The sequence below is a fragment of the Pelodiscus sinensis genome, chromosome 26 (assembly GCF_049634645.1).
Source record: "Pelodiscus sinensis isolate JC-2024 chromosome 26, ASM4963464v1, whole genome shotgun sequence".
In the NCBI taxonomy this organism is placed as follows: Eukaryota; Metazoa; Chordata; order Testudines; family Trionychidae; genus Pelodiscus; species Pelodiscus sinensis.
In genome coordinates, this window is record NC_134736.1 from 21343367 (window position 1) to 21370642 (window position 27276).

At 53.2% G+C, this 27276-nt stretch overlaps 10 non-coding genes across 10 annotated transcripts; 5 read left to right on the top strand and 5 right to left on the bottom strand.

Moving 5' to 3' along the window:
• The first annotated feature begins 44 nt into the window (after nucleotides 1–44).
• On the top strand, nucleotides 45–126 carry TRNAS-GCU (transfer RNA serine (anticodon GCU)). Its single transcript has one exon. It is a non-coding gene; the product is annotated as a tRNA-Ser (tRNA).
• Nucleotides 127–4115: 3989 nt separating this feature from the next.
• On the bottom strand, nucleotides 4116–4189 carry TRNAI-AAU (transfer RNA isoleucine (anticodon AAU)). Its single transcript has one exon. It is a non-coding gene; the product is annotated as a tRNA-Ile (tRNA).
• Nucleotides 4190–6131: 1942 nt separating this feature from the next.
• Nucleotides 6132–6213, top strand: TRNAS-AGA (transfer RNA serine (anticodon AGA)). Its single transcript has one exon. It is a non-coding gene; the product is annotated as a tRNA-Ser (tRNA).
• Nucleotides 6214–7393: 1180 nt separating this feature from the next.
• On the bottom strand, nucleotides 7394–7467 carry TRNAT-CGU (transfer RNA threonine (anticodon CGU)). The gene has a single exon. It is a non-coding gene; the product is annotated as a tRNA-Thr (tRNA).
• Nucleotides 7468–8995: 1528 nt separating this feature from the next.
• TRNAL-UAA (transfer RNA leucine (anticodon UAA)) lies at nucleotides 8996–9078 on the top strand. The gene has a single exon. It is a non-coding gene; the product is annotated as a tRNA-Leu (tRNA).
• A 1605-nt stretch (nucleotides 9079–10683) lies between these two features.
• LOC142820566 (small nucleolar RNA U3) lies at nucleotides 10684–10899 on the top strand. Its single transcript, XR_012897793.1, has one exon. It is a non-coding gene; the product is annotated as a small nucleolar RNA U3 (small nucleolar RNA).
• Nucleotides 10900–15558: 4659 nt separating this feature from the next.
• On the bottom strand, nucleotides 15559–15631 carry TRNAK-CUU (transfer RNA lysine (anticodon CUU)). The gene has a single exon. It is a non-coding gene; the product is annotated as a tRNA-Lys (tRNA).
• An 866-nt stretch (nucleotides 15632–16497) lies between these two features.
• TRNAF-GAA (transfer RNA phenylalanine (anticodon GAA)) lies at nucleotides 16498–16570 on the top strand. The gene has a single exon. It is a non-coding gene; the product is annotated as a tRNA-Phe (tRNA).
• Nucleotides 16571–17594: 1024 nt separating this feature from the next.
• Nucleotides 17595–17676, bottom strand: TRNAS-UGA (transfer RNA serine (anticodon UGA)). Its single transcript has one exon. It is a non-coding gene; the product is annotated as a tRNA-Ser (tRNA).
• A 3969-nt stretch (nucleotides 17677–21645) lies between these two features.
• TRNAR-CCU (transfer RNA arginine (anticodon CCU)) lies at nucleotides 21646–21721 on the bottom strand. Its single transcript has one exon. It is a non-coding gene; the product is annotated as a tRNA-Arg (tRNA).
• Between the last annotated feature and the right edge of the window lie 5555 nt (nucleotides 21722–27276).

A 27276-nucleotide genomic window follows, 5' to 3' on the forward strand; every position in this document is an offset into this window, starting at 1 on the left:
GAAGTGCTGACTTCAGGTGATTTGAAGCAAATTGTAACAGCTCAGATGAGGTGGCCGAGTGGTTAAGGCGATGGACTGCTAATCCATTGTGCTCTGCATGCATGGGTTCGAATCCCATCCTCCTCCTGTGTTTGCAGCCCTTTCTCTTGCCTCTCCCAGAGGTTCAGTGCCAGCCTCTCCTGCAACCCTGCCTGCCCCACAGGGGAAATCTCCACAGAAACACTCCCAGCTGGGACCCTCAATCCCTTCTGCCCTCAAGGGGAAACCTCACAAAGGAGATTCCAGGCAGCCAGGCCATGGGGGTCTCTGAGATGTCCCAGCCCTGCAGCCTGTCCCACCTGGCTGTTGCCATGGCCCCTCTGTGAGGTCACTGCCTCCCAGCCAATGAGCTGAGGTTCTGCAAAAGTTTCTTGTGATGTCACTGCTGCCTTGCAGGCTCATGTCCTGCCCCTGGCCAGCCCCTTGGCATGTGTGAGCTGCTCTCCCTGCCCCCCTTACTCAGGGCTGGTTCTGGGGCTCACACAGGGAACATCAGAGGCTGCTCAGGGGGCCACATTGCTAGGCCAGGGGCCCTCCTGTGGGGCTATGAGTGTTGCTGTCCCTGCTGTACAGACAGGGCCATAGAGTCTCAGGAGGCTGCAGTGGTGAGAGACACTTCTCTGGTTTCAGGAGCTAGATGAGATTTCAAGCCCCATGACTTGGAGTCAGCTACAGATACCCATGGAAAGCTGATTTTCAGAGGGGTGTGATCAGCCCTTCCTGTGTATCTGGCTTCTTCAAAGGGGCTTAATCAGGAGCTAAAAGTTGAAGAAGGGACATTTAGAAGGGAGAATTTCTGTCTCTGGCACTGTCCCACCTTACAAAGAATTTACATTCCTCTGCTTTCTGAGACAGTTGGCAAGGATGCTCCACAGTGGCTGTCTCTCTCTCTCCCTCTCTGCAGAAGCTGTTCAGACCCCTCACTAGCCAATGCTGGTGTCAGGTGCAGCTCTGAGTGCTAAAATCCCAGGGGTGCAAAGTCAGAATGAAGGGGATGCATTTTGCTCTAGAAGTGACAGCCGGAGGGAGGTGGCTGGAGCGGAGCAGGGTCTTTCTGGAGACAAAGAGGAGCCTGAGGATGAGAAGGCCCATGAGAGGCAGAGACTCCAGAGCGGGGGGGCTAGTTATTTGGTCTGGCAAACTGGCATGGCCCAGTCTGGCTGCTTTGATGTTCTATTTGGCTGTTCTTGTCCCCTCTGGGCAAGGGAGAATGGACCCTCCCCGCATCCTGAAGTGGACATTAAATGGCCTGTGAAAGGCTAGTGTAGGTGAGCAAGGAGACATGCTTTATGTGTCTCTGATGGTCTAGTGGTTAGGCTCCAGCACTTTCACTGCTGTGGCCTGGGTTCAATTCCCAGCCAGGGAAGCCCCTGGCAACTTTTACCAAACAACTCCATAGTCAACTTTAATGGCCTTAGTCAACTTTCTTGCCACATGTTACAGCAGCTGTGACCCAAGAGGTTAACTCAGGCTCCTTTCCCACCTCTCCCTCACTGCTAAAAAAAGGGTCTAATGGTGCCAGCAGCCTTTCAGAACATCCCCCAGCCCTTCCCTCCCCCTTGGCTGGGCACTGCCTGGGCTCAGGCCGCCCCAGTGCCAGCCTAAGGGCTCTGGAGAGGACAGGGCAGCTCCAGGGGCAGAGTCCTTTTTTCTGCAGTAGCTCAAACCCAGCCCCTTGGTTCCAACTAACTTTACTCCTCATTTTTTGCCCTCTGTGTCTCCCCCCCAACACCCCCCCCCCCCCCCCGGGAATACAGTCAGGACTTTTCCCTGTTGAAAGAACAAACTCTCTGGTTTTTATGTGGGGAATGTAGAACTGGGGAGGGGCTAAGGAAAGACCCTGGGAGGGGGGTGGAGGCTGGGAGGAAGGGCTAAGGCTGGCACCTTCCTCTGGTGGTCCCACTGCCTCCTGTCAGGGTCCTCAGCAGCGCTGGGGGGGGGCTCCAGGGGGAGAAGCTGGTTCAGGGGAACATGAGCTGCTGGGCCACTGAAGCAGGCCCCCAGCAGCAGCCTCTGTGCAGGGCTCACACGCTCCAGGCCTCCCGGTCATATTGAGTCTCCCCGTGTGGCTTGGGCTCCAGAGCCTGCCCCCCAGCTGGTGCCTTGAGGTAGCCACTGCAGCAGCAGGAATTTGGGCATCAGGTCCCCTGCTTTTGGGGACAGGAAGCCAGGCCAAGGCCCTTTTAGCCACTGGGGCTGTACACGCTGGAGCCTCCCCCTACCAGATCTCTGCCCTGATTCCTGCAAAGTTCACATTTTTGCTTCGTTTTGCTTTCCTGTCCATAGCAGGCAGCTAAAGGAAGGGAAGTTACCAAACCAAACACCACTCTGGCCAGCATGGGGCTCGAACCCATCACTTTGGTGTTATTAGTACCACACTCTAACCAACTGAGCTAGCCGGCCTACAAAAGTGCAGTTCACCAGTGGCCCTTTCAAGAAAGGCGCCTCAGGCAGCAGCAGGGACGTCTCTGCAGCTGCCAAGGGCTCTTCTCTGACAGGGCCACTAGAGACTCACTGTGACGTGGGCTGGCTAGTCCAGCTGGTTTGAGGGTTGGTCGAGGTGGCTGGCGGCCGGCAGACCCAGGGCAAAGAGAAGCTGGAATCTCTTGCTGCCAGCACCTTGCCTCCCAGCTTCTTCCCTGCCAGCAGCAGCCGCAGCCCCTTTCGGCCTCTGGGTCAGCCCGGGAAGGGAGGCAGGAAAGGGGCCTCAGTTTGCAGGTTTCCGAGTCCTGAGCATTGCCCATGACACCAACCACCCCTCAATCAACTAGGCCAAACTGGTGCCCAGTTCATGCCCACTGGGACCTGCTTTACTTGGTTTCTTTCCACCCAGAGCCCCCTTCTTCTTCTGGGCTGTGAGGAACATCCCTGGGATACTCTCATATCCCAGCACAGGGCCATCTCTCCAGTGACAGGAGATGGGGCTGGGCTTCTGACCTGCTCCTCTGACACCTCCTGTCAGTCAGCTCCATCACTCAGGGCATGCCAGGGAGTTGAGTGATTGTGCCCTTGAGTGGCCTTCTCAGTCAGCCAATCAGCTTTGTGAGGAGTTCATGGAGGCAGGGCAAAGAGCTCTCTTGTTAGGCCAGCAAGGAAGCAGCCAAGACCCCACCCCCAGGGATCCGGCTGGAGACTATGTGGAGGGAGCCGCTGCCTCTCCCCTGTGTAGCCGGCACTTTCCCAGTGGGGCAACTCTGCTCCCTGGGGCCTGTCTCTACCGCTTCTGTCACCACCAGGCAATGAGAGTGTGAGTGGACTCCCCAAGGGGTGCACGGTGAGAGGCAGGGGGCTGGCGGCTCAGGGAGGGGCGGTCCCAGGAGGCAGAGGGCACCTGTGACTCTCGGCTGGCAGCTGACACTCTGCTCCTTGCTTCCCTCCCGCTGCTTCACCTCCCAGGGCTTCTTTCTCCTTCCCTGTCCATAGCAGGCAGCTACACAAAGGCAAGTCACCAAACCAGACACCCCTGTGGCCAGCATGGGGCTTGCACCCACGACCTGGGCGTTATTAGCATCAAGCTCTAAACAGCTGAGCCAGCAGGCCCACGAGGGGCCCTTTGGGAAAGACCCCACAGGCAGCCACGAGCTCGTCTCTGATGGGGCCACAGGCAACTCACTGAGATGTGGGCTGGCTAGTCCAGAAGTCAGAGGAGCAGGAGCCTGGGTGGGTTCAGGGAGGCCTTGAGCAGGAGCAGGTTCGGGGGAGGGGCTGCTGGGCCACTGAAGCAGGTGACCAGGTGGTTGGCAGCAGCGCTGTGGGCTGGGCACATGGTCCCAGTTTCCTGGACATACAGAGCCTTGGGGCAGTCACTGCAGCAGCAGGAATTTGGGCATCAGGTGACCCCACTGGGGACAATGGAGGGAAGAGAAGAGTTTTGCCTACTCTTGGAGAAAGCAGGCCAGGCCAAGGCCCTTTTAGCCACTGGGTCTGTGCAGGCTGGAGCCTCCTCCTACCAGTTCTCTGGCCTGAGTCCTGCAAAGCTCTCAGCCTTTTGCCTGTTTCTGCTTCTCTATCCATAGCAGGCAGCTAAAGTGTGTGGTTGGCAGGGACAGAAGCAGTCACCACAGCAAACAACTGTGTGGCCAACATGGGGCTTGAACCCATGACCTTGGTGTTATTGGCACCACGCTCTAACCAACTGAGCTAGCCGGCCTTCAGGAGCTGAGCTTACAAATGGCCCTTTCAGAAAGGCACCTCCGGCAGCTGCAGGGATGTCTCTGAAGCTTCCAATGGCTCTTCTCTGACAGGGTCACTAGTGACTCACTGTGATGTGGGCTCACTAGTCCAGCTGGTTTGAGGTTTGGTCAAGGTGGCTGGCGGCCGGCAGACCCAGGGCAAAGAAGCAGCAGGAATCTCTTGCTGCCAGCACTTTGCCTCCCAGCTTCTTCCCTGTCGGCAGCAGCCGCAGCCCCTTTCAGCCACTGGGAAGAGAAGCAGGAATGGGGCCAAGTAGCGAGTCAGGCTGAGGGGGGCAGGCAAAGCTCATCTTGTCTTGCAGGGCCACTGGCAACAGTTTCTCTCTTGTGCGCTGCTGAGGAGAAAAACACCCTGAGAGGGACCAGAAAGACCCATTTAAAAGATTGTTTGGGGGGGAGGTACCTGCTAGCGCCAGGCGGGCAAGAGTCAGAGCCTGGCAGCTCCTGGGGACCACACAAGAGACCACAAGGGTAAGCAGCAAGCTCCAGGCAGGTTAAGTTTTAGGGCCCAGCCCATCTCAGCCAGGCAGATCATAGCATCAGACTGAGCTCCAGGGGGCATCGGACACAAAACTCTCTCTTTGGGGATTCTACAGATGAGGAGCCCAAAGCTCATAAAGTTCGAAGGTTTTGCAGCAACCAGCCCAACCCCAGCAAGACCCACAGAGATTTGAACTCAGCTCACAGGATTCAGAGTCTGAGTGCTGCCCCTTACAACATGGGACCTACATGAGCCAGCAGTGACTCAATTACACTGAACTGGAGCCTCAGCTCATGCCCACTGGGACCAGCTTTGCTTGTTTTCCTTCCACCCAGAGCCCCCTTCTTCTCCTGGGCTGCAAGGAGCATCCCTGGGACGCTCTGAGACAGGCACAGGACTGTCCCATAACCAGTCCCACCCCACCCCACCCCACCCCACCCCACCCAACCGGCTTTGGAAGAACAAAGGGAGGGGGGCCTAGCTAGACTGCTCCCTTCTTACACACTTCAAAAAGTCCATTTGTAAACAGGCCAAGGCCGTGTGGCCTAAAAGATAAAGCATCTGACTTTGGGTTGGATGACTACAGGGTTTGAGTCCCTTTGCAGTTGTGTTGACTGTGCTTGTGGGTTCTGGTATCTCGTGCTTGGAAAGGTTCTTTGTAACGATATGTATCCATTGGAAGGCCTCTAGCTATTCAGCAAATCTAACCTTTACCATTCTGCAGAGAGGCAGCAATTAACTGTACAGCCTGGGCTCACATTCCATCTAAATAGCATTTCAATAGGGTCACACTAGGCTGTGAGAAGGGGCTTGGATCCTAAGGACACCCACTGTCACCAAGTAAGAAACAGATCTCAGGGTGGGTAGAGAAAACTTAGTTAACAGCATTTTGTCTGGCAAAAAACTGCTTATCAGTGTTTGTGCAATTGGCATTCTATGATTATTCTCCTCACTTTCCTATTGTTTGTCTGTGTGATCGCTGTCTGGTTTGTAACTGTTTCTGTCTGCTGTATCATTAACGTTGCTGGGGGAAAATCAACAAAGGTGGTGGGATATGATTGGTTAGGTAAATCATAATAGTATGTTATCTTTGGTTAGTAACATTAAACTAAAATAATTGGTTAAGCAGGACTCAATTTTCACTCTAATAACTGGGGTCCAAGAAGGAGACCAGGGAGAAGAAGGAAAAGGGGAAACGAGAAGAGGAAGAAGGAGGAAAAGGGAAAGGAAGGGAGAAGACCAAGAAGGAGGAGGGAAGACGTGGAAGCAGAACTCACCTCCAAGGCAGCCTCAGACCAGAGCAGCCAGGACTCCTCTGCATGATTGTTGAAATGGTTTGCTGTGTGAATTTTGTCAGGTGACGTCAGGCCTGGACACTGGAATTAGTTACCAGTTTCCCTGAGCTGTTAAGTCTCAGACCTGTGATGGCCAAGTGGTTAAGGCATTGGACTAGAAATCCAATAGGGTTTCCCTGTGCAGGTTCAAATCCTGCTCACAGAGAGGCCTGTATTTTGGTCACACCCCTTCCTAGGCCAACAAGGTACCCAAACTCTGAGACCCGGGAGAAGAACCTGCCAGTCCCATCAGAAGGGACACCTGGGCTATGTCTACACTCACAGCTTCTTCCATGAGTAATATGCAAATGAAGCTAAGTTTGGAATATTACTGAGCCTCATTTGCATAGCTAATGAGCCACCATTTTTTTCAGAAGAGACTCTTGCACCAGAAGGAGCGTCTACACTGCCCCTTCTTGCACAAGAAAAACCCTCCTGCGCACTGCGATTACACCTATTACTTTTCACTAAACACAATTATCAGACTACCCGGTGCACATTCCTACCTTCCATTGTGCACACAACATACATGGGGCTCTAATTACTGGCCACCTGCCTTTCACACAGATCGTTGATCCTTGTGACTTTCAGGTACATTCACATGGCAGCTGTTTGAACATAATGTGCTTCTATTGCATGATCAGCACCCGAGTCTCGGGTTGCGTCTACACTGTGAGTTTTCTCAGCAAAAGATGTGCTAATGAGCAGGGCTTGCCAAGCAGCGGGAGCTCTGCTCGCCAGCCACGTGCTTTCACATGGTTCTGCGCATGTGCAGATCGCTCTGCTCCAGCTCTTCCGGGATGTAATTACTTACATCCATGGGCGAGTAGATTACATTATTTGCAGAGCCCTGGTAATGAGGGTCTCATTTACATGAGTCATGATCTCATTTGCATATTTTCTGACAAACTGGTTTTGTGCTAGGGTTGTTGTGCAAAAAACAAGCAGCATGGAAGTTTTCTGTTTGTGCAAAACCCCCTTTTTCTGCAAGATCAGGATACCTCTTTTTTGGGAGCATAAGAATCTTGTGGAAAAAGGGAAATTTGTGCAAAAAAAATGTTCACACTGCTTGTTTTTGCACAGCAATCCCATTGGCTGAAAATATGCAAATGAGATTGTGACTGATGCAATTGAGTCCCTCATTAACATATTTTTTACAGAGAAAACTTCTAGTGTAGCTGTAGTCTCTATGAGCCTCACTAAATCAAACGCCTAGGGCACCTCCTGCTCTTTGCTACTATCCTACTCCCACTGTGAGGGTACCACCAAGCTCAACTGAAGGTAAAACCAACTCCAGATACATGTTGAAGAATGGTGGGAAGAAAAGACCCATTGACCTGGCAACAAGGCACCCCTGGGAGTTGAACCCAGGATCTCCTGCTGACGAGGCAGGCGCTTTAGCCAACTAAGCCATGGTGCCCTCCTTGAAAGCAACCCTAAAACTGTTCTACTTTATGGTCCCAGACACCCCCTTCCCATTCCAAAGTGCAGCCGTTCCCCATTCCCCTCCAGCTCTTGCTCTTGCCATGACTCAAGGTCTGCGCAGCTGGTACCCAAAACCTTTCTGTCAATTGTAGCAGCAGGCCCCAAAGGGACAGACCCAAGGCAGCCGCCTGGTCCTAAGGCCGGGCCTGCAGCCAGGGGGAGGGAGAAGAATCTCTCCTTTCAGCTGGAGTTGAATCAGCCACCTAAGGGCACTTGCCGAGCACCCGCTACAGGCCTCTGCTCTGAGCTATGGAAGGTGCCTGGGGCAGGCTGCTTTGCCTATGTTGGCCCTCTCATGAGTGCCAGGGCAAGAGCCCCCCGAATGGGAGGGGCAGAGGAACCCAGCAGCACAGGGGTGTCACAGGCGCTTCACCCGCAGAAGGACCCTTGAGTGATTCAGGCAGAAACGCCGCGTCTCGCTCCCTGCAGCTCCCCTTGCTGCCCTGGCAGGCGCTGCCCCTTCTCCCACTGGCCTGGGCCTGGCCTCCCTCCCCGCCCGGCACCACAGAAAGCCCCTTGGCGTGAGCCTGGGCAAGCTTAGGCCCTGGGCTCTGGGGCCAGCCCCGTTGTGTGTCAGAGCCCCCTGGCCACAATGCTACTCCAGGGGGCCTGGTTCCAGGGCCTCCTAATCCCAGGGACTGGGGGGCTGGAGGCCTTTGCCCTGGAGCCTCAGAGCTCCCTCAGTGCCACCTGCCAGGAGGGGGAATCTCCCGCAGGGCCGGTGCGATGTAGGAACCTCTCCCAGGGCAGTGCCCCCAGCCCAGTCCCTGCCCCTTGTGGGGGCAGGTAAGAGATACCCCCTCCCCTTCCCCAGAGAGCAGCCCTCCAGGGCTATAGGGGGCGGATCTGGCCCAGGGCTGCTCCCAGCAGAGGTGGCTTTGATCCCAGCCTGGGTCCAGGGAAACTGCTCCCAGCTCCCAGCATGTGCGAGGCTGGGGGAGTGAGCAGATCAGCGTTTGCAGATATTTACACTTATTTGCATAATGCGTATGCAGATATGCAGGGCTCGGCAATTAGGGCAATCTGCCCGCCCGTGGTGAGTAGATTTTAGCCCGGTGCGGCGCTCAGTGCAGTCTGTGCATGCGCAGTGATATGTAAATAAAATGTTACTGGTCTGGCAAAAGTTTGTGAATGGTTTGTCTGTCCATGGTATAAACACAAAGGCTGGAAACACTGGCCTGATCCCTGGGAGCTTGCCGAATGCAAGGCAGGGAAAACATTGGGTGAAGGGAGGGGGCATATTTTCCCCACCAGGCCTTTGTTCCTCGGAATCCCTGGGGACGTTGGGTTTTGTCTCATTTTTCTTCCCTTTTCCCTGCTTCCCTCTTTGCTGTGAGGAGGGGGCAGCTCTCGCCCTTGCGGTGGGAAGCCATGGTACAGGGATGGGATGGGCACATGCTCTGAGAGGGAGTCCCTGGGCTGTTTGGGGAGAAAAGTTTCTCATGTCTACTTTCCTCCACGCCACCAGGATGGCCGAGTGGTTAAGGCGTTGGACTTAAGATCCAATAGATGTTTGTCTGTGTGGGTTCAAACCCCACTCCTGGTAACTTCCCTTCTTTGGTGAGACATTGATCAGGATGGTGTTTAATCCTGCTGTGAGGCAGGGGACTGGACTTTGTCTCTGAAGGTCCCTTGGGCTATGTCTGCACTGGTGGGTTCTTGTGCAAGAGCACATCCATGCTGGTGTGTGTGAGCTGTGCTTCTGTTCAAGAGCATCCATGGCAGTGTGGATGCTCTCTTGTGCAAGAAGCCCTTTCTTACCACACTTTACTATAAAACTTCTTGCACAAGAGCGAGTGGGCAGTGTGGCCCTTCTTGCGCAATAACCGACCAGTGTAGACACAGCCTTCCAGTTCTATTCCCAGTTCTGATTGGCTGAGCAGGGGCCAGTCACAGGGAAGAGACTCAGGACTTTGTTAAAGCGATGAAGAGTCCTGTGGCACCTTATAGACTATCTGAAGTGTAGGAGCATAAGCTTTCGTGGGCAAAGACCCACTTCGTCAGCCACTGGCTGAGCCATCCCTAGGCTGGGCTGTGCGGCTGTAGCAACTTTGAGGCACTTTATTCTGATCCATCAGGGTGTGAAACTCCAGACTGAGGGGGAGTTTCAGCATCAGGCTTCTGGGTCCTTTTCTTCAGTCCCCACCCCACTCAGTAACCCACCCCCAGCCTCTTCCAGCACAGCCTGCCCCACCTTCCCCTATAGGGCTTCCACAGGGACCTCTGTCCCAGGGAGAATGGGGAGCCCCTGCCCCCAGCATCCACCCAGCCTGCTGCTGCTCCCACAAGAGCAGAGGATTCACCCGACACAAGTAAGTGCCTCTGTCCCCCCTGACCCGCGCTGCTGGTTTTCCCTCCTATGTAGCTTGCTGGCCTAGGTAAGGTCACATGAGACTGCTCATATCACCCCCTCAGCACGGAGCCCTGGGCAGCCGCCCTGCTCGCTCAGGTCTCAGGCTGGCAGGGCCTGCAGGGATACTGGGTTTGAATGACAAGGTGTTGGAGCAGCTATTAAAAGGCTTCTTCCTTGGCAGGGGCTTTGTGCTTGTGGATTGGCTGTTTCTTGGATGACTGGTGCTTGCACATGCAGCTGGGCTTTAGCAAATCAGAATGAAGTGAGTCATGAGTAACCCAGCGCCTCTGGAAATGGGAGTGGAGTAAAAAGTACAATATTGTCTAACAAAAATAAACTAACTTGAATAAAAATCAAAGTGTGACTAAAATAAATGACTTGAGTAAAGTACAAACACCCAAAAAAGGTCTTGAGCAGTGTGATCAAGTATTTCTACTTAGTTATTTTCCACCTCTGCCCGGCAGGCAGGGGTTCTTGGCCCCTTGCTGGTCTGTGGACTGGCAGTTTGTTACCACTGACTTAGAGGAGCCCCAGGAACTGCAGTTTCAGGAAGAAACAGCAAGAGATTTTGATTGGCTGCCAGGTGCTCCACATGCTAATCAGGAGGCGTGTTTCTGTAAACAGGGACATGGAGCATATTCTAATATACAGATTTCTAAACCTAGTGGAGTGTGTTTGAATGGGACAAGCATTTTGCTGACATTATTTCTGTTTCACACAGATGTTGTGTGAAAACATTCCTCATGAGGAGAAAGTGAATGCACATGAATGTGGGTGTGTAGCGAGCAGGCTGCTGTTAAGACTGTGCTTTCAGGGATCATTTCTATAGTTGGTAACTAGAGAAATACAGCTGAAAGTGGTTGGTCTCGCTAGCCATGAGGATGAGTGATAGTGTTCTCTTCTGAGTATGAAGCAAGCAGACAGTGTTGTTTTAATGTAATTGCTGTCTGCTGTTGATGATTGTTCCTTCTTTCCTGTTGGGAAGCTGGAGGAAGAGAGCAGAAGCTGAGTGGTTGGCTACTGTCAAAATGTTTAAAATTAGTTTTCAAATAGAAAGGAGCAGGGATTTCACTTTATAATCCTGTCCTGGCTTTTCTTGAATTCCTGGTTTTACATGTGCTACCCTGATCCTGATGTCTTCATGTTGTTCTCTCACCAGCTTTTGGGTCTTTTTCCCTGAGCTTCTCACACTCAACTTAGCTAGTCTCTTAGATCTGCTTCATGCGTTGTCCCTCATCTGTTCCTTGGTGGCCCTGGGAGAGACAGATACTAGGTGCAGCCAGGTATTAATTATCCCTTGGGTTAGTGTCTTTCTCCCATAACTTGTAGCTAAGATATTTGTTAGTAACTGGCAGAGGCCGCTGGGGCTCACCCCCGAACAGGCGCCCACAGACTCAATATTGGTGCACAAGATGAAACTCACCCTGCTCCTGGAACAGAAACACTGATGAGCAGTGAGGCCCCTCCCTGGCAGCACTGAGCAGTGAGAGCTGAGTGACAGGGGAGGCAGGTCCAGGGGAGAAGGCTCCATGACTGCGTGAGAGGGAGGCTCTGCCCTGGCCAGTGGGGAATCGTTGCCTCTCCGAGGGGCCCAGGCCTGGTGAGTCATTTCCCCAGGTTACTGAGTGGGGGCTGGAGCCAGTTCTGTGTTGTCTCCTTCAACAATCAAAGCAAACCAATGGATCTTGTGCAGACCTGACTGCGCTGGGCTAGTGCTGTGTGTGCCACAGAGCTTCCTGCAGGGCTGCCCACACAGCAGAGGGGAGGGGCAGTTTGAGTCACCCATCTCTGCCCCTTCTGAAAATGGCAGGTGCTGTCTTAGCAGTGAGGGAGAGGTGGGAAGAAGCCTGAAGTAACCTCTTGGGTCACAGCTGCTGTAACGTGTGATAGTGAAATAAAAGGTTAGGCAGTTGTCCAGAGGGTAAATTGACCAGGGATCTGTGGCTGGTTTCTTGGAACCAGACAGGACTTGTTCGGGGTACGTGTGATATGGGTGCTAGGACCCCCCACCTGTGTATTAGGCCCGGGGCCATCTGGGGCACGGATATTGCTGAGGTGTCGGAGGGGTTTTGCTCGTGAGGCTTCAGGCAGGCAGCTGAAGCACTCTGAGACTGGTTTGTGGCCTATTTGGAGAGGTCACCAGTCTGGGGGCTGTAAGGAGCCCCAGATTTGAGCAATTAGCCCTGAGCGGACGTCCTCAGCTGTGCCCAGATACGGCCCGGTCCGTCACAGGGGACCATTCTCCCTTGTCCAGAGGGACAAGAACAGCCAAACAGAACATCAAAGCAGTCAGACTGGGCCATGCCAGTTGTCCAACTAGCCCAGAATCCTGTCTCAGGACAGCAGACAGTTATTAAGTGATCCTTCCCATCTCCCATTCCCAGCTTCTGGAATGCACCAGCTAGGGACACCTGCCCTGTCCATCCCGGTTAAATGCCATTGATTGACTTTTCCTGCATTAAATTATCCAATTTTGTTTTGGGCCTTCTGTGACGTAGTGGGGGTACTTGCTGGGCTGTGGTGACCCCTGCTGTCTGGAGCAAGACCCAGCAGGGAAAACCTCATTATGCAAAGCTAATGCCAAACTTGTTGAACCAGTGGCCAGACACCCCCCATGGAGAGGAACAAAGGAAGGTGGAAGGCTGCCCTGGCTGGGGGGCAGGGCTGGAAGTTGGTTAGTTGGTGGCTGGCTGTCTGTGAGCATGGAGGAGACAGCCTAGGGAGAGGAGCTGCAGTTTAGGGGCCCAGTCTCCCCCCAACTCAAGGGGGCCTGAGGCATCCTAGCCCAGCTCTGTGACCAGATTACATCTGTGCTGTGCTGTATCCTGGAGAGGCAATAAACTTCCTCTATTCCACCGGCTGGTGCGGTCTGTTTGTGCCATTTCGGGGTGCAGGAGACAGGGGACCCCCAACGCGCCGTCACACCTTCTTGCAGATTTCAGTTTTGCAACATCCTCTGGCAAGGAGTTCCACTGGGTGCAAAAATGCTTCCTTTTGGTTTATTTTTAACTTGGTTACTTATCAGATTCATTCTCTCACCCTGGTTCTTTAGTAGGAGAAAAAATAATTTCTGCACCCCTGTCATCATCACATAAACCCCTGTCCCATTGCCCCTTGCTTGTCCCTTTCCCAAGCTGAGAAGAAGAAGTTCCATGAACTCCTTGGAGCTGCTGTTCCAAAGAAGAGGCATTTCCCGTGGAGAAGATGCCAAGCCCAATCCCCTACACAGCGCCCCAGGAAATACCAATAGACATTGGGAAAGCTCCCTCTCGGGCACAAAGGCAGCACTTTTCCAATGGAGCTAATTCTGCCCCACCTGCCCCCTGCCTCCAGTGTTCCTGGCACTGCCTGGCCCAGGAGGGCTGGTGTCCAGCCGCTCTCTGCCTCAGTGTGGCTGGCTTTTGGGGAGAGCAACTAGGAAGTGGGGGAGGGGGGCTAGGGCAGCCACTTAGCCCCTGGCTGGCTCTGCCAGTAAAAGGATGATGATCTCCCTGAACACTGGAGAATGTGGGTATTGATCCCATTGCCTCTCACATGCAAAGTGAGCGCTCTACCACTTGAGCTAATTCCCCTGCTGTGTTAAGTTTGGCCTTCTTGGAGGCTCTTCCCTTCTCCACAGGGACGTCTGTCTTCTAGGTCAGTTAGTCGTGGGAAAGGAGAAGGCTCTGAAAAGGCCACAAGGGCAACTCTCAGGAAGGAGACTCCCTGCAGCAAAATCTTGGGTGGGGAGGGCAGCGGCAGGGTGTGGTCTCTTTGATGACCCCTGCCCTGCAGCCTGTCCCACCTGGTCATTGTCATGGACTCTCTGTGAGGTCATCACCTCCCAATCTCCTTTAGCCAATAAGATGTGGTGCTGCAAAAGCCCCTTGTGATGTCACTGCCACACCCACAGACCTGGCTCCCCTTTCTTTGCTACCAGCAATTGCCATGCTGCAAACCAGAGAGTGGAGATATCAGGCTCTGTGGTGCAATGGAAAGCATGTTGGACTTTTAAGCTGCAACAAAATACAGGACTATGTAGCACTTTAAAGACAAACAAGATGGTTTATTAGATGATGAGCTTTTGTGGGCCAGACCCACTTCCTCAGATCAAATAGTGGAAGAAAATTGTCACAACCATATATACCAAAGGATACGATTAAAAAAACCGAACACATATGAAAAGGACAAATCAAATTTCAGAACAGAACGGGGATGCGGGGGGGAAGGTAAATGTCTGTGACCTAATGATATTAGAGGTGATAATTGGGGAAGCTCTCTTTGTAATGGGTAAGATAACTAGAGTCTTTGTTAGGACCCCGCCGTAAAGTGTCGAATTTTAGCATGAATAACAGTTCAGAGGATTCCCTTTAAAGTGCAGTTTTAAAAGGCTTTTGAAGCAGGATGCAGGTAATTAAGTCATTGAGATAATGTCCTTTCTGAGTTAAAATGGCAAGAAACTGGTTTTTTTCTGTATTTTGTTTCAGCTACCCTAGACTAACGTGGCTACTATTCTATCACTCTTTTAAGCTGCAGCGATTCATGTGAGCCCAGCTAGACATTCAAAGTTTGTGGGTTCAAGTCCCATGAGTCTCACTTTAGCTGCTTTCTCATTTCCAGGGCACAGCTTTTACAGAACAGGCAATCCTTAGGGTGAAACTGGGGTGAGCTTGAGTCCAGACAGTTCCCAGCAGACCCCAGTGAGGATGGAGGGAAGGGCTGGTTCTCGCGGTTGGGGCTGGGCGTTGTTCTGAAAGGCTTCAGGTGCCATTAGATCGTTTTATCCCTCCCTGTCTCCTACCGGTGCTGAGCAACACTCAGGCTATGTCTGCCCTACACTGCTCTTCTGGGAAAAGCTACGCAAACTTCAAAACCCAATTTGTGCAGCTTTTTCTTCTGCTTTTTTTTTTTTTTTTGGAAGAGGCTTTTCCGACATTTGGCCTGTTGCACTGGGCAAGTCACACAAGGGAGGCAGCAGGCAGAGCCGGCCCAATGCACCAGCCTCCGAGGGCAGGGAGGCCAAGGCACAAGCAGCTGCCTGGCCTAATTTATCTGGCTTCCCCAGGTTGGCACCCAGGGGCATTATCAGCTGACGTTACCTCCTCTCTGTCACATGAGCATTGGGCTCATCAACAGGCTGGTCAGCAGCAGCTGCAGTTACCTGGGCACCGCAATAAGAGAAGACCCTGTGTTTCTGCCTGGTTTTGAACCAGGGACCTTTTGCGGGTGAGGCAAACATGATAACCACTACACCACAGAAACACATTTCAAGGTGTGGAACTTGTCTGACTGTTCTGTTCCTGGCTCTTTCTAACACCCTGCTCTGCAGGGAAGGGGATGCTCCTTGTGAACACTCCACCTCTTGTTCTCAGGGGAGCACCTAATTTCCTCACCAGCACCTTGAGATTTGTAGCTCAAAGCTGGAGCTGCTGTGGAAGGAGGTGAAGCTATAGAAGCTGACAGGGGACAATCAGCGGGCGGAGGGTTATTTTTTCTCCCCCCTGGGCTGATGTGGCTAGATCTGAGGAGAAGAAAATCCTCTTCCCTTCTCCTCAGAAGATGGAAATTGCAGTTGGTTCTCTCTTTGGTTCTACTAAAGCTGGACCCCAGGACTAGACTTTTTCTTTCTAAAACCCTGGTGAAAACTGAGAGCCAATTGCTCACAGGCTGAGAATGTGAGTTAAGGAAGGGCACCGCCCAGCATGGAGCTTGAACCCATGACCCTAAAATTAAGAGTCTCATGCTCTACCAACTGAGCTAGCCAGTCTGCCTGCAAAAAAGTTCCTAATATCCCATCTCAGTGTAACAGGAGCCAAGTGTTCTCCACTGCCTGACTCAAGGCTCTTTCTTGCCCCTAATGTGTGGTTCTGGTCTGTGGAGAGGTTTGAACTCGAACGCCACTCCCGACACACCCACTTCTTCCCCCACAAGGAACGGCCCCATTTCCATCTCTCCAGGGACTGGTCCGTTTTCTGCAAAATGCTCAACCTGTTTCATTTTCTGCAGGAACGAGTGGGATCCATGCGCCCTGTTCCCCAGTGAGAGGTATGTGTCCTCTTCCCCCCTTTCCACAGACACAGCAGGCCAGGGGGCTATAAGCCTCCAGAGGCCCCTTCCTACTTGGCCTCCCACAAAGCTGGGGTGCCAGAGGCAGGCTCTGGCTGGGAGACACTCCCAGCAGCCAAGCACATTTCTCAGGCAGCCCCTTCCCTGCGCAGGGGGCACAGGTCACACACCTGGGTGAATAAGAGCTTGTGGGGACTGGCCAGGGCTTCAAGCAGGCAGCTCCCATTGGCCACAAACAAGCTGGGAGCAGGGACCAGGCCTGAAGCCTTTTCCTCTACAGCTGTGACACACAAAGGGCCCAGCAGCCCCTTCTCTCAGCTGTGCGTGGGGGCAGGGCGAGCAGGGAATCTGCCTGAGGCTCCTTCCTGCCATGTTGGGTGGCTTCATGGGCTGGATCCAGCCCGCTGGCCTGTATTGCCCAGGCCTGGCTTAGAGGGAACCTTGGCTCTGGGCTGGGGGGGAGGGGCGCTGCGGAAAGGCCAGTCTGGCCTTCCTGGGCAGGGCATGACGACATGCGGCCAAACATCCTGGACAGAGAATTATAGGCCAGACAGGGCTCTTATCACAGCCAAAGTAGCTCAGTGGGGAGAGCGTTAGACTGAAGATCTAAAGGTCCCTGGTTCAATTCCAGGCTTTGGCATGCTCCAATAGGGGCTAATTACTTCAAGTTGATGGTTTTGCTTAGAGCTGTTATCACAACCTGCACTGCAGGAGGAAAGGGGAGATGAGCTGCATCCTGGGGCTCTTCCTGCTTTCTCTTGGCCCTGGGTCTCTATCCTGCCACAGGGCAGGTACAAGGGCTACAGTTGGGGGGAATCAGGTGACACCACAAAAAACACTCCCTGTTGGCAGTGCTGGAACATGGCACCACATGAGCATGTTGCTAACACCCATGTCTCCCCCCCTCAGGGCCACTAGAGATGTCCTTGCACCCTGGAGTTGTCTGTCTGGGCCATACACTCACACACACTGGCCCCTCCCTTTCTAGGGCAGGGCTCCTGTTGTTCCTTGCTTTACTCAACCTGGGAGTTGGGCTTATCCCCAAGCAGCAGGGGCTGTGTTTACCTGGGGAGCCACAAATAGGAGCAGAACCCCCTGTTCCCACTTTTTGCTTGGCTTTGAACCAGGAGCCTTTTGCACATTAAGCAAACACGATAACCACGATAGCCACCACCCCACAGAAACATGCTTGTCAGTTTTTTTCTGTACATAAACTTGGAGAAATATTCTGTTACTATTTCTTTGCCCAAGGCAGAGCAAGAGCAGGGAACAAGACCCCCCCTCCCAATACTTCTCTAGACCCTTTGCTCCCAACACGGGGTGGGGGTGCACCTCGGGAGGAGTGACCCACCTCATATCCCCAACATTTCTGCCCTTCATGGATGGACCTTTGGGGGAGGCCCAGATGCTCCATCCTCTCACTCAATTCCTATCACACACTGGAGCAGGGCAGCCCCCAAGGGTAGGGCTGAGCCATGGGGTGCTGGGCAAGGGGCAGAGGCTGCAGGAGCTGAGAGTTTCCCCAGAGCCCAGGGACCCATAACAAGGCACCATGCTCTATGTCTCTCTCAGAAGGCGCAGAAAGGGATTGACGGGACAGGGAGAGTGGCTCAGGGGTTGTGCAGTTTGTTGTCTGGTTAGGGGTGTGGTCAAAACACAGGCCTCGCTGTGAGCAGGATTTGAACCTGCGCAGGGAAACCCTATTGGATTTCAAGTCCAACACCTTAACCACTCGGCCATCACAGCTCTGAAGTCAGTAGAGTCCCAGGGACAGGGAAACTGGTAACTAATCCCAGTGCCCAGACCTGACGTCACCTCCCCCACCGAACTCACACAGCAAACCTGGCTCCCCGAGAACAGAGGGAGCTTCGGGGCTCATTGCTGGGCCATGGAGTGACGCATCAAACCAGCCCCCTCCTGTGGGCCTGTGAGTGTTGCTGTCCCTGCTGTACAGACAGGGCCATGGGGCCAGGGAGAGATTCACTGAATGGGCCAAGGTCACCCTGCGAGTTAGAGCCCAGCTCTGCCCCCAGCTCCCTGCCCCACCCACCGACGTGCTGACTCCCTCGCTGCCAGGGGGCAGTTTGCATTGGCCTCTTTTGTTTTCTTTTCTGCTGTGAGACATTGGGATAGTTGGCCAGGGCATCCCGCAGTTGCCATCTCCCTCTGTGCAGGTGCTGTCCAGAGCCCCGACTAGCAAACGCTGATACTGCTGTTAGGTCCAGACCAGAGGGGAGAGTTTAAGGGTTATTTCAGAAGAAGAGTTTTCTCCCAAAATAACTGCATCTAAACGTTGTTTTTTATTTCATAATAAAGTATTTTGAAACAGCGCCCAAACGCGATTATGCAAATGTAGCGCTGGATATTTAAATCCCAATTTCATTCACAATTTCGAATGTCTCCATTTGCATCCCTCTCCTGAAGGAGACTGCAAGTGTCGACATGTCCTGGGTGTTGCAACCTCCCAGCACTCACCTGATGTTCCCTCCCCACTGCCTGAAGCCATTTGGGAGTCCTCCTGTGTCTCCTGGAGCTGCAGGTCATCAGCGTTGTCATCCTGAAGCTGCAGCTGCTGCTGCCCAGGTGTCTCCATCCCAGACTCCACAACTCTCCCTGGAGACAGGGGCTTCCCACACCCCAGGATTCGGTCCAGTTCCTCACAGTATGCACAGTGCTGCGGTGCTTCCCCAGAGCGGGACCTGCCCTCACGGGTCCTCACGTACCCCTCCCGCAATTCGTTGACCTTGGGTCTGACTTGGTCTAGGATACAGGATGGGGGAGGTGGCCTTTCTCTGCAAGGCCATCAGCCATTGGGCCATATGCTAGATAATTTCATGGAGGTTAGGTCCATAAAAGGCTAGTAGCCAGGGGGTAGGAATGGTGCCCCTGGCCTCTGTTTGTCAGAGGCTGGAGACGGATGGCAGGACACAAATTGCTTGATCGTTGTCTTGGTTCACTCTCTCTGGGGCACCTGGTGTTGACCAGTGTCAGCAGACAGGCTACTGGGCTAGATGGACCTTTGGTCTGACCCACTATGGCTGTTCTTATGTTCATATGTTCACAATGTCCACATTCCCTCCTCCTGGACTGCCGGGCCTGCAGAGATTCCCCCTCGGATCACAGCTCCAAGAGGATCTTTATCTCTGGCCCAGATACTGACAGTGCCCGGTGTTTGCTGCCCCTTGCTTGGTCCTGTGATGTGTCCCTGGAGGAGTCTCTGGCGGCTTATGCTGTGACATGGCTCTCCGGAAGGCAGAAGCGCTAGATCTTAGCCAAACGACCCAGAAACAACACATTACGGCCAATAACACAAGGACGGCTCTTGGTCCGCATCCCCGAGCCACACAGAGTCTCCAGAAGTCAATTCCCCACTTCTCCCTTGGCTGCTCTAGAGCTTAGCCCAAAGGCCGATAAACTCTGCTCTCCCACCCAACAACCTCTGGGACTCCTCTCCCGCCCAGCTCCTCACACCACGGAGAGTGCAGGGCAGCCACTACCCCAGCGTTACCACTTCTGGTCTGTGCCTAATGGCCAAGAAGTTCTGCTTTACCCAAACCACACAGGCACCCTCTCGCCTCCAGCTAGCCTCATGGCAGACGTGGGCTTCCCTCACTAATTTTCCCAGCAGTTTTGCAGGTAGGCATTGGAGGTATAGTGGTGAGCATAGCTGCCTTCCAAGCAGTTAACTTGGGTTCAATTACCAGCCAATGCACTGTGAAGTGAGTGCATCAAAGCTCCTTGCTGAGCTTTTACTTGAACCCTGAAAAAACAGGCACAAATGGGTCCTGCAGCTCCTGGCTGCCTCTCACCCCTCTTCATCCTCTCCGAGAGCATGCACAGTAATGTGGTCCCTCCCTCACATACCCCTGCTGCAATTCCTTGACCTTGGCTCTGACTTGGTCTAGGCTGTGGGGGTAGGAGGGAGGTGGCCTTTCTTTGCTAGACCATTGGCCATTCAGCAATAAATGTCCACATTCCTCCGCATGGACTCCTCTGACCACAGCTCCAAGAGGGATTTTATCTGTGGCCCAGACAATGACAGTGCCTGGTGTTTGCTGCCCCTTGCTTGATTTGATTCCCAGCCAATACAAGGTGGGAAGGGAACAGGTAACCTCCTGGGGGAGATCTTATTTAACCCTGAGCAACAGGCACAAGTGGGTCCCACAGCCAAGGGCTCCCTCTCACCGCTTTTTGGGGGTTGCAGCCCAAAAAAACCTAATTTGGCTGTTGTGGGGTCTGCATGGGGCTTGTACCCGTGACCTGGGCATTATTAGCATCAAGCTCTAAACAGCTGAGCCAGCAGGCCCAGGAGTAGCCCCACAATAGAGGGAAGAGAAGAGTTTTCCCTGCTATTGGGGAAAGCAGGCCAGGCCAAGGCCCTTTTAGCCCCTGGGTCTGTGCAGACTGGAGCCTCCTCCTACCAACTCTCTGGTCTGTTTCCTGAAAAGCCTCAGCCTTTTGCCTGTTTCTGCTTCCCTGTCCATAGCAGGCAGCTAAAGGGAGGTAAAACAGTCAGCACAGCAAACAACTCCATGGCCAGCATGGGGCTTGAATGCATGACTTTGGCATTATCAGCACCATGCGCTAACCAACTCAGCTGTTGGGAAGAAGGAAACCACAAGCCTGGAGCAGGTGCAGAGGCTGCCATGACTGGCACTGGCAAGGCAAGGCTCTGACTGCAATTTCTGGGACAGGTAAGCCAGCACCACACGCCCTTGTGATTTCCTGGTGGTGTTCATGCTCAGAGAGCCTGAGGTGCAACCTCTACAGCTCCTGCAGCCATGGAGAGTGAGGGTCTGTGGGCATCAGGTGCTTCTCACTTGTGGTTTCCTTCTTCCCAACACTCCTCCCCAATCAGCCTTTTCCTGAACCAGCAGTTCAATGGGTGGCCAGGGGAGGCCTCTCCTGTGTCCCAGAAACATATAGGAAAATGTAAGCAAAGGCTGTAATAAGGCACCACTGGGAGTTGAACCCAGGTTTGTCTGTTTATAAGGCAGGTGCTTTAGCTACCTAAGCCACGGCGTCTTCCTTGGCCTGACAGCTGTAATTGCTCTACCGTATCGTCCCAGACAACACCTTTGACTCCCAAAGTGCAGCAATTTCCTTCCAGCCCTGGCAGTGTCTGCGGCTGAGATGCACAAAGGAAGATACAAAATCCTTGGTGGAGTCTTTGCCGGATGAACGTGCCTGAGGAAAGACACTGGAACTGCAACTGACACACAAAAGGGAACGAGGGACAGTTTGAGTCACACACACGGCAGGCGGCGCAGCACAGCCAGGGACCTTATCCACACATAGAGCTTCACAGCTTCTCCACCCCACCAGGCAAACTGCCCCATGGGCCTCGCCCGCACCATGATCAGGGCCTGGGGATTTTCTGTCACTTTGCCAGACCAAATATCTAGTCCTGCCCTCTGCACGGCTCTGGAGTCTTTGCCTCTCATGGGCCTTCTCATCCTCAGGCTCCGCTTTGTCTCCCGACAGACCCTGCTCTGCTACAGCCACCTTCCTCTGGCTGCCACTCCTGGGCCTTCTAGGGCAAAATGTGTCCCTTTGTTCTGACTTTGAATACCTGGGCTTTCAGCACTCAGATTTGCACCTAACACCAGCATTGGCTAGTGAGGGGTCTGAACAACTTCTGCTGGGAGGGAGACAACTGTGGAGCATCCTTTCTGAAAGCAAAAGGGCATAAACTCCTTGTCAGTGAAAGGAAACTGTCAGCCCAGGTGGGACTTGAACCCACAATCCCTGGCTTAGGAGGCCAGTGCCTTCTCCATTAGGCCACTGGGGCAAACAGAAAATGTTCTCAGGGAAAGAAATTCACCCTTCTAAATGTCCCTTCTTCAACTTTTAGCTCCTGATTAAGCCCCTTTGAAGAAGCCAGATACACAGGAAGGGCTGATCACACCCCTCTGAAAATCAGCTTTCCATGGGTATCGGTAGCTGGCTCCGAGTCATGGGCCTTGACATCTCCTCTCCCTCCCGAAACCAGGGAAGTGTCTCCCACCGCTGCAGCCTCCTGAGGCTCTATGGCCGTGTCTGTACAGCAGGGACAGCAACACTCACAGCCCCACAGGAGGGCCCCTGGCCTAGCAATGTGGCCCCCTGAGCAGCCTCTGATGTTCCCTGTGTGAGCCCCAGAACCAGCCCTGAGTGACGGGGGCAGAGGGGGGAGCAGAGGGGGGCAGAGGGGGGCTGGCCAGGGGCAGGACATGAGCCTGCAAGGCAGCAGTGACATCGCAAGGGCCTTGTGTAGCACCTCAGCTCATTGGCTGGGAGGCAGTGACCTCACAGAGGGTCCATGGCAACAGCCAGGTGGGACAGGCTGCAGGGCCAGGGCATCTCAGAGACCCCCAAGGCCTGGCTGCCTGGAATCTCCTTTGTGAGGTTTCCCCTTGAGGGCAGAAGGGATTGAGGGTCCCAGCTGGGAGTGTCTCTGTGGAGATTTCCCCTTTCCCCAGGCTGTATTGGGAGGGGCTGGGGCAGGCAGGGTTACAGGAGGGGCTGGCACTGAACCTCTGGGAGAGGCTAGGGAGAGGGCTGCAAACACATTGTGAGAATGGGATTTGAACAGTCCATCGCCTTAACCACCTTTCAGGTGCAGGGGTTTGTTTCAAATCAGCTAAAGTCAGCGCTTCAGGGAACCTTTGTGCCACTTCCTGGCTGGCCGGGGTCACCCAGGGCGGGAAGGTTTTGCCTTTTCACAATGTTCCCTGGGCTGTTGTACAAAGCTCAATGCTGGTAACAAACCCAAACACCCCCTGGCTACATCTGCCCTGCAGGCTTCTTGCTCAAGAACTGTTTTGTGCAAGAATTCTTGTGCAAAGGTCTTGTGTAACAGTGCGTCCACACTGCCATGTGCTTTTGCACAAGAAAAGTACTTTTATGCAAGAGAGCCCATGGTAGCGTGGACACTCTCCTTCCAAGAAAGCTCTGATGGGCATTTTAGCCACAGGGCTTTCTTGAGCAAGAGACCCCTGTTGCCATCCACACTGTGGATGAGTGATTGCGCAAGAGGGCTTATTTCTCTTGGGGAGAGGAATAACTCTTGCACAAGAAGCCCTGTTGTCTGATGCTGAACTATAAATTTACTTGAGCAAAAACGTGCCTGCAGTGTAGACACTCTGCAAGATTTTGGGCAAGAACAGCTGTTCTTGCACAAAAAACCTGCAGTGTAGACGTAGCCTTGCAGTGTAGATGCAGTCTGACAGAGACAAGGAAAGAAAGTAACCAGAGCCTCCCCCCAGCAGGCTGGCCCTCAACAGGCTGGGTGTGTCTACACAGCACCTCACCTTGAAATGAGCTGTGCAGTGTGAGCAGGCTGCCAGGGCCCCCAGGGGAAGGTCTGTGGGGAGTTTCCAAGGCAACAACAACAACATTTCATAATGTACAGTCATCTGTCTCTGAAGGGATGAGAAATGCAGGGCCCAGGTGCAGGGAGTCGGGTCACATTCTCCTACCTGAGTCTCAGTCCTGGCTGAAGCCTGGTTGCTGAGAGAAGAGGCCAATGCAAACAGCCCCATGGCAGTGAGGGAGTCAGTACATGTGTGGGTGGGCAGGGAGCTGGGGGCAGAGCTGGGCTCTAATTCGTCCCATAGCTCAGAATAAGCGATGTAATTGTGTAGTTTATTTCGAGTCAATTTTGAAATAGCTTATTTTGTAATTTGGCGCTGGCTGCACAGCGCTTAGTTCCAAATAAATCGCTATTGCGAAATGTCCCTCACTCCTCCTGCCATGAGGTTTGCAGGGACGTTGGAATAGCGAGCCCGTTATGGTTTGAAATAAAGGGCTTGCTCTTAAGACGCGTCAGTGTGATATGAGCACCACGTCCTAAACCTCTGAGCTAGCCGGCCCACGGGTGTCAGTCCCACAAGTGGCCCTTTCAGAAAGGAGCCTCGGGCAGCTCTGGAGCAAGGTAGGTGAGGCAGATAGCTTTTTCACAAGTAGGAGAGCTAGCTCAGCTGATAGAGCACTTGCTTAGCATGCAAAATGCAGTGGGATCAATGCCCACATTCTCCAGGTGCAGCTCAGTACTTATCTCTTATTTTCCCTGGCGGGGGCTCAGTGGCCCTCTCCCTCTTTCTACCTGCTCTCCCAAAAGAGACAGACCTGCCTCCCCTTTCTTGTCCCCCAGCAATGTACATGCTACAAAGCAGAGTGGAGATATCAATCTTAGCAGTCCATCAAGTTCATGGGACTTGAACCCACAATCTTCAAATGACTTGCTGGGTTCGCATTAACTACTGCAGCTTAAAAGTCCAACAAGTTTTCCATTGCACCACAGAGAGTGCTGAATTTGATATCTCCACTCTCTAGAACAGGGGCTGGACTTGATGGCCTTCTGTGGTCTCTTCCAGCTCTACAGTTCTATGACTCTCTGCTTTGCAGCATGGCAATTGCTGGGGGAAAGGAAAGGGGAGCCAGGTCTGTCTCTTTTGGGAGAGCAGGTAGGAAGAGGGAGGGGGCCACTGAGCCCCGACAGTGAAAATAAGGGATGAGAACTGAGCTGCAGTTGGAGAACGTGGGCATTGAGTGCTCACTTCACATGTGAGAGGCAGTGGGATCGATGCCCACATTCTCCAGTGGTAAAGATTTGCTCTTTCTTTTCCACAGAGAGAGCCAGCCAGGGGCTGTTTCCAAGGGCTCCTTCTCTTCCCATAAGGCAATGGGCTGGTTTCTGCAGTGTAGGGGATGTCACATTTGCCTCACTTGGAGCAGTTCCCTGGCTAAAAGTCAGGCAGGCAATGTCCAGCCTGTAACACCCAGTGGAGGGGATTCGCCTGCCTGGGGAGGGCAGGAACAGACCAGCACTTGGGAGCTTGGCTGCCAGCTGCTTAGCACATCTGGACACAGAAGAATCCTAAGACTTGGTTCTGCCAGGCTCCAGTTTCCCCTCTTCTGTTTCTTTTTAGCTCACTGTAAACTGCCTCCCAGCTGTGGGTGAGGCTGAGTGTGTGTGAAACCAGCTGCGCTTTGGCTGATTTTGTTAATTGTTTAAAAAGCCTCAGGCACCTCTTCTGCCTGGGGAGGTGTTTGTAATAGACGCCTAGTGTGACATCACCCTGGGGTTTTACCCCTTTAACCTCACCCAGAGAGTCCCAATGAGGGGGAAATCTCGCTCCCCTGGGGTACAGAGCCCCCAGAAGGGTCCGAGACAGGAGGTCAAATCAGTGAGGCAGGAGAGAAACCTAGAAGGAAAAACTTTATGATGCATGCATGCAGGCTGTCACTTCCAAGAGTGAAAGCAGCAGCAATGAGAGACAGATTCAGGTATCCTATATACAGAATGCTTAGACAGTTCAGTTGCTGATTGTTCTTCTTTAACATATCAAAGTCTCAGCAGAAGTACTCTGAGACTTCTGTTCACCCCAGGAGTGCTAGAAGTAAGTTTTTACAGTACACAAAGCCACATGAGAACTTGAGTGGAGGAGTCTACAAGGCAAACTGTGACAAAGATAAGGGTTTACATGACAAATTGTGACAGACTAGGAGTATCCATGAACTTGAGATGGGAGGCATTGTAAGGGTCTTGATTAGAGCTAATTTGATTTCTCTCTGTTACAGGGAGAGAGGCCTGGAAAACTTTTAACCCTTACAGCAGTTTTCTTTCAGAGAGTTTTGATTTCTGCACAGTCCCCCCTTTGACACAATTGACACAATTGGAGTTATTTGATTTTTCTCAGACACCGACAAGTCCACTCTTGTGTCAAGTGTTGGCATGTTTCATATCTAAGGAAACTCCTCCTCCCTTTTTCCTGCCAGTCCTTCCCGAGTAAGCTCTACCCTTCTGTGCCAATATTCCAATAAAGTGTATTATCCCACCAAGTCCCTGTGATACCAACTTCCTGCTTATTACCCATAGTTCCCGTGTGTCTATACCAGCATCTAAGACACAGATTAGATTTTGCCCAGGCCTAATGTTACCTGTCCCCACACAATTCACACAGCAAACCTGACTCCCAGAGCACAGGGGGAGTCTGTGGGCTCATTGCTGGGCCATGGGGTGAAGCAGCAAACCAGCCTCCTCCTGTGGGGCCTGTGAGTGTTGCTCAATCTGGGCCCCTGCACCTGGGGGAATGGCAAACAGTCTGGGGGCCACACAGAGACCCCGCGGGGCTGAGCAGGAAGTGGCTGGGACTTTGCTTTGTCTTTGGGCTTGTCTGTCTGCAGCCTGGAAACCTCCTGGCTCCTCAGACCACTGGTCTGGATGGAGCGCTACAGACGTCGGAATAATGGAATTGCTGTGTAGACGCTCCCATTGTTATTGCAGTGTAATGGCTGTTATTCCCAAGGAACACTGCTGTGTAGATGCAGCCTCAGAGAAATGCTTTGAACCCACTCCTCCATTTGGAGACCAGAACACCCAACTAAGGGAAAAACAGATCCTGGAGTCTGGCCCCTTAGACCACTCAGCCATCCTGACACCCATGCAGACACCTTCAATGGCAGTTTTCTTACATGTGTGAGTTGCTCGGGAGGCAAAGGGAGCACCTCTCTTTCCCCATCTAACAGCCACTCTACAGCCCAGCTGGGTTTATCCCCACTCACCCTCATTTAACGTTGTGAGGTGTTTTGCAGGGAACTGACAAGAAACAAAAGAGGAGAAAACTCTGGCTGGCAGAACTGAGGCTTGGGATTCTTCTGTGCCAGGGAGTCTGTGTCAGTGCCTGGGGATCCTGAGCTTGGTGGCTTCTGGGCTTGTTGGCTCCAGACCAGGGGTGTCTCTTCTGCAGGGCGATGCTTGTTCCTGGGGCTAACGCTTATCCCTGTGACACACTTTGTGCAGGGACCGTTGGTCTTTGTGCCACAGTACGTGTCTGGGACGTGGGAGTGAGGAACCTGCCTCAAATAGGCACGTATCCACCCCCCACAATGTTCTGCTTGAGACTCCGGAGCTCTGGCTTTGACTGGTGCCTGGCACATGGGGTATTAGATCCAGGGGGAGATTTCTAGAGCCCCACAACAGCTGCTGTTCACATGCAGATGTGCACATCTGTCTGGGGTTACTGGGCACCCGGCCTGCTTTCTGTCCCTGCCAACCTGGGCAAAGTGGCATCACTGGCTCAGGGGTTCCTCTCCTCAGCGCGCTGCAGAGAAAGCCCTTGTGTGTTAAAGGGCCTCAGGGAGCCCGGAGCAGAGGGAGCTGGGAATCTAGTCCCACTGATCCCTTCAACACACACACACAGTCCCAGCCCCAAGCCCCCCCACATCCCTAATCCTGTGCCCTGACTTCTTTACCCTTCCACATCCTCACCCCTGTCCTGAGCCCCACCCCCAACACACAATCCCCAAATCCCTGCCTTGAGCCTCCCACACTCCACTCCACACTGTAATTTCTTACAGGCA